Source organism: Macaca mulatta, chromosome 16 (assembly GCF_049350105.2).
Source record: "Macaca mulatta isolate MMU2019108-1 chromosome 16, T2T-MMU8v2.0, whole genome shotgun sequence".
NCBI classification, from domain to species: domain Eukaryota; kingdom Metazoa; phylum Chordata; class Mammalia; order Primates; family Cercopithecidae; genus Macaca; species Macaca mulatta.
Window position 1 is genome coordinate 67,621,766 of NC_133421.1, and position 6,114 is coordinate 67,627,879.

The 6,114-nt window shown below is 56.1% G+C and overlaps 1 long non-coding RNA gene and 1 other non-coding gene across 2 annotated transcripts; one reads left to right on the top strand and one right to left on the bottom strand.

Moving 5' to 3' along the window:
- Positions 1 to 2,621: 2,621 nt before the first annotated feature.
- Positions 2,622 to 2,812, bottom strand: LOC144336114 (U2 spliceosomal RNA). The gene has a single exon (XR_013407565.1). It is a non-coding gene; the product is annotated as a U2 spliceosomal RNA (small nuclear RNA).
- A 313-nt stretch (positions 2,813 to 3,125) lies between these two features.
- LOC144335737 (uncharacterized) lies at positions 3,126 to 5,321 on the top strand. The gene is made up of 2 exons (XR_013406867.1): positions 3,126 to 4,247; positions 4,595 to 5,321. It is a non-coding gene; the product is annotated as an uncharacterized LOC144335737 (long non-coding RNA).
- Positions 5,322 to 6,114: the final 793 nt, after the last annotated feature.

Here is a 6,114-nt window from a genome sequence, read left to right on the forward strand (position 1 = left end):
TGTTTTGTTTTGTTTTGTTTTGTGTTTTCTTGAGACAAAGTCTTGCTCTGTCACTCAGGCTGGAGTGCAGTGGCACGATCTCAGCTCAGTCCAGCCTCTACCTCCCGGGTTCCAGCGATTCTCCTGCGTCAGCCTCCCGGGTAACTGGGATTACAGGCGTACGCCACCACGCCTGGCTGATTTTTGTATTTTTCCGGGGCTTTCGCCACGTTGGCCAGGCTGGTCTCGAGCTCCTGACCTCAGGCGATCCGCCCGCCTGGGCCTCCCAAAGCGCTGGGATCACAGATGTAAGCCACCGCACCGGGCTCTTTAATTCTGTCTTTATTTTCTGAGATAAGAGTCTCGCTCGAATGCTCAGGTTGGACTGGAATGGCGTGATCTAGGCTCGCTGAAACTTCCGCCGCCCGGGTTCAAGCGATTCTCCTGTCTCAGCCTCCCGAGTAGCTGGGATTATGGACGCACAGCACCACGCCCGGCTAATTTTTGTGGTCTTTGTGTCTTCTGTCTTCTGCTCTTCAGTACTGCATAGAGCCGCAGAAGACTAGTGAGTCGAACAAACAGCCCCTCTTGCAGCAGTTGTTGATCACAGGGCTGCCCCTGCTACTCATCCTGTGTCTCTCCTCCAAATCCCCCCTCCTCCTCAGCTATCACCACTGCCGATGCTGGTGGTTTCCCTGGGTACCGTGAACCAAACTCTCATCCCTGAGGGGCCGAGGCTCGCCGTGGCCACGCCCTTCTCAAGTCAGGGTTCCCGCACATTCACAGTTACAGGTGGCCCTGGGAGCAACACCTGGCACCCAAACAGATCACCAGAGTCCACACGTAGTCCACCTGCCCTCCCTGCATGAGATCAGCTCTTCCTCCTCCCGATGATAGATCAGGGTCAATGATCCCTGCCAAGATGGCCACTGCTCCAGCCTGCTGCTCCAACCTGTCCAGCCGCAGCTGTAGCCTGAAGGCTTGAAGTTCAATGGGACCCTCTCCCGCTTTCTACAAACTGGTTCCTTTATTTTTATGTTTATTGATTTGGGATGGGGTCTGGCTCTGTCACCCAGGCTGGAGTGCAGCGGTGCAGTCACTGCTCAGTGCAGCACCCACCTCCCAGCCTCCATCCATCCTCCTGCCTCAGCCTCTGGAATAGCTGGGGTGCAGATACGCCCCAGCCCGAACAGGGTTTCACTAGGTTGCCTGGGCTCTTTCTTTTTGTGTGTGTGTTTGTTTGTTTGTTTCGAGACGGGGCTCCGGCTCTGCAGCCGGGGCTGCAGTGCAATGGTGTGATCTCACCTCACCTCGCTGCGGCCTTCCGGGCTCCGGCGATCCTCCCAGTGTGCCCGGCCTGGAGACCGCCTTCAGAGAAAGAAGCAGGGGGAGTTTTGCGGAGGACAGACAAGATTTCTGGAGTTTGGAAAGGGTGAGAGATTGGGCCAGCAAAAGGAACATTCCGATCTTTATGTTGGGATGCAATTTATAGATACAGGGATGAGACCCAAAAGAGCCGGCAGAGATTTGTCATCACGGTTGCAAGGCAACTGCCGGTGGCTGATCCCGTAAACGATGTGCATACCTAGAACGGAGCCTACAGATGCATCAAGCATGAACGGCAGAGCCACGATGCTTGGACTGCCCCGATACATGGCTTATATTACCTGCACCGCAGTTTTTCCTGGGCAAACACGGAAGCGTGTCGCCGGTGCGTTGGCACCTGCCTTCAAGTGCCAGCTACTCAGCGGGCCGAAGAGGAAGAACTTCCTACTAGAAGGACACATGGACACGTATGTTGATTTACAGTAGCAAAGACTTGGAACCAACTCGAATGCCCATCAACGATAGGCTGGATAAGGAAAACGTGGCACGTATACACCATGGAATTACTAGGCAGCCATAAAAAAGGATGAGTTCATGTCCTTCATTCTCAGCAGACTGACACAGGAACCGAAACCCAAACTCCTAAGTGGGAGTTGAACGGTGAGAACACATGGACACAGGAAGGGGAACATCACACACCGGGCCCTGGCGGGGCGTGGGGTGCAAGGGGAGAGAGAGCATTCGAACAAATACCCAACGCATGCAGGGCTTCAAACCTAGATGACTGGTTGATAGGTGCAGCAGAGCACCGTGGCACACGTACACCTATGTTCCAAACGTGCACGTCCTGCACATGTACCCCAGAACTTGTGGGGGGGCGGAGGGGGGATACCAAAAAGGAGGGGGGGGAGACAGAGAGAGAGACATAGAGAGAGACAGAGAGAGAGAGAGAGAGAGAGAGAGAGAGAGAGAGAGAGGAAGGAAGGGAGTGAGTTCAATTCCGGGTGGATCCCATTCCCTTAAAAGGTCACCACCACTCGACTGCCAAGCTGAGATCTAACGTCCTCCAAAGGAGTAGTCAGTCGGCTGCGGGGGGGTCGTAGCCTTCCCAAAACGCTGCAGTCACAGCGTAAATGGAAGCGTGCCAGGGAGCAAGGCCTACCGTCTGCCGCCCGCAGGTCAGAAACCCCACGGTACTCCAACGAGCAGTTGAAGCGGCAAGACGGCGTATCACACACGCTTGGCGTGCAAGCCGCCCCGCCCATGCTCTCTCTCTCTCGCCCCTTCTACTTTTAGCAAACGCGTTGTATCCCCGGAGGGGGTGCACCGTTCCTGGAGGTACTGCAATACCAGGTCGATGCGTGGAGTGGACGGAGCAAGCTCCTATTCCATCTCCCTGCTCCAAAAATCCATTTAATATATTGTCCTCGGATAGAGGACGTATCAGATATTAAACTGATAAGAACAGATACTACACTTGATCTTAGCCAAAAGGCCGAGAAGCGATGCCGTCGCCTTCGCGCCCGCCGTCACCGTCCCACTCTCATCCACATTCAAGTCGCGGTGAGAGCCCCACCCGCGCTCCTTGCCCCATCCCCTCTGTCTCGTCCACCCCACTATGGACGCCGTTACACACTCGGGCTCATTTCTTATTCTCCACCTTTGAAAAGGGAAATCTTACACCCGTGCTTGGATCCGGCGTTCCCGGGCTTTCATTTCAAATTTGCATACCCCGCCCTTTCACGGAGGGCGCGGCCTCCGCGGTTGACTCCGCCCCCGGGGCCGCCTCTGCCTCGGGGAGCCGGGGCTCCGCTGGGGGCGACTTCCTGGTTTCTACCCAGCCAGCGCCAAGACAGAACCGAAGGAGACTGGGGGCGAAGGCGAGAGGGGTCTGTGGAAGAGACCGCTCGGCGGAGAGCGGTCCACCTTTTCCTGGAGAAAGACGAGGTCCCAGGGCAGGAGCCCGGGCGGCGCCGGGCCTTTACTTCGTCACCAGCGGGCGGGGAGACCGGCCTCGTACCCGCCGGACGAGGGGCCCATTCCGAGTCAGGGAAGCCGAAGGCCTGGAGGCGCTTCCGGGAGCAGGGGCTGGAGTTCCTCTGCCGGGCGGGAGGCTGACACCAGACACCCGGCAGAGGGAGGCGGCGCGTGGATGGCGAGGGCCCGGCAAGGATTCTCCCCAGCCCCTGTGCCTGCGTCTCCTGTGGCTTCTGTGCACGGACCGTGTCCTGTGCTGTGCAGGGAAAGCTGCCTCTCTGCTCGGGACGTGGATTCCTTTCACCTCCTCCTCGCCTGGCTACTCCTGACGCAGGTTGTCAGGACTCCGCTTGGGTGTCACCCGTCCAGGAAGCCTCCCTTAATTAAGGGCCCTGGGCACTCACCCCATACGTGACTAGCAGCCCTCCTATGTATTTCGTCGCACCCCCGTTGTTTATATCAACTATTCCACTCACCACCCTTCTGGGCAATCCTTTATCTCCCCCTCTGAAATCCCATCACTGAGGGCTGGGACCCCTCCCCAGTACTTATCCCCGTTTGCCGGCGCTAGTCTGGTGCCTGGCGTGTGGAAGGCGCTCAGTAAACGTTTGTGGAGCGAAGAAACGACGCAAACGTGATGAGCACGACAGCCCGAAACAGAGAAGACGCAGTTAGGAGGTTACTGGCCCCGCGCGGGGGTAAAGGGGGAAGGTCGGGCTCGGGGTGGCAGGACACCAGAGGGCAGGGGTGACTGCCGGGGTGCTCTTGCGGGAGGATGGCCGTCAAGGCCCCCGGCAAGGTTGCGATAAAGTTTCTCTCCGAGGCACAGACTGCCGCCTGCGGGGTCAGCATTTACCTCTCCCTTCCTCCTTCCTAACCCAACTTCGGCGGAGAGCTGAGGGCTGAGGGCTTTAGGCGCATTACCTCCAACATTTATTTCACTCGACGGCCGAAGGCCGTCAGAGGTGGGCCTTATCATTAGGCACGGCCGGGGTTAGGGTGAGGCCACTCCTCCAGGGCGGAATTTCAGAGGGTGCCCCCCCCCCCGGCCCCAAACCCTTCGGCAATCAACACAAACTATAGTTCAATGCAATATATCTTACCTTGTGGGCGGCAAGCCACCCAGGGGCCGAGGCAAGAGACTGAAGGCACAAGCTGTTACAGTATAATAAAGAAAATAATCAGAATAAGAAAAGTTATACCAGAAATAGGATACAGATATGATTATATATGACTATTACTAGTCATTAGTTTGCAGCATTACTCTTTGTTCTACTACTGTAAGAATCTCTGTTCTGTTGTTTTAACCTAGGGAAAACCGGGCCATAGAGAGTTAGCAGCTGGAGGGACACGGTGAGAGGTGACCAGAAGACAAGCGTGTGAGCCCTCGGTCACGCCCGGATAAGGGCCGCTCGAGGGCTCCTTGGTCTAGCGGTAACGCCAGTGCCTGGGAAGGCCCTCCTTACTTAACAGACCTTGGTCTAGCGGTAACGCCAGTGCCCGGGAGGGCACCCGTTACTTAGCACACCGGGAAAGGGAATCTCCCTTTCTCCAGGGGAGATGGAGAACACTCTGCTCCGGCACCTCTTGTGGGAGGCCTGACATTAGCCAGGCCCGCCCTCAGTCGTCCGGAGGCTGGACCGTCTCCCTGTGATGCTGTGCTTCATTCAGTGGTCACGCTCCTTGTTCACTTTCACGTTCCGCCTGTACACCTGGCTCCTCCTTTTAAGTTCTTAGAAGATAGCAGTAGCAGAATTAGTAAAAGTACTAAAGTCTTTGATCCTTCTGATAAGTGCGTAGAAGAAATGCTGACCTATGCCGTCCTCCCTCTCCGCCTCGGCTGTCACAAAGGGAAAGACCCCCTGTCCAGTGGACACGTGACTCGCGTGACCTCTCAATCATTTGAGATGACTCACACCCCTTACCCTGCCCCCTTGCCTCGAATACAATAAAGAGCAGCCCGTCCAGGCATTCGGGGCCACTACCGGTCTCCGCGCTTGGTGGCAGTGGTCCCCCGGGCCCAGCTGTCTTTCATCCTGTCTCTGTGTCTTGTGTCTTTATTTCTACGATCTCTCGCCTCCGCACACGAAGAGAAAACCCACAGGCCCCGTAGGGCTGGACCCTACATCTGGCACCCAACGAGGATCTCTCTCTCGCTGTGTGAAGGTGCACTTTGAGCGCGGAACTCAGCGGAGGACTACCGACGACAGATTCCTGAGGCTTGCGGTCAATAGGCTGGGCGGTAAGCTTGGGCACTCAGAGTATCCCGGGGACACCATGGGACAGGCCGGTACCAAGTACTCGGCTTATTTAAATGTTATAAAGACTCTGCTTAAAGACGGAGGTGTAAAAGTTTCTACTAATAAGTGAATTAAACCAGTTCGAGGTCGTAGATCTCCTTTACCCTTGGTTTGCTACTGAGGGAACTTTAGAACTCAAACATTGGGATGAAATTGGCCGACAATTTAAAATTGCTCATAAAGGGGGACACGTTATTCCGCCCACTATTTGGCCAGTCTGGGCTTCGGTTCGCTCTGTCCTAGACTCCTTGCAGACTCGCGTGGACAACGTGGAGGCTGATCCCTCTTTCCTCTCCTCTGAGGAGGTTGAGGAAATTCTCAGTTCTCTTTCCCCTGAGGATACTGCACAGATTGAGGCCGTGATTCTACAGACGGACCTCCATTCTGACATTCCTTGGGCCCCGCCGCCCACACCAGAGCCTGCCGTGCCCCCATCATCACTTTACGATGAACTTTCAAATGATGTCCTCGCCGCCAACCAGCAGAATCCAACCGAAATATACTATCCACAGCCGTCGTCGTGGCCGGACCC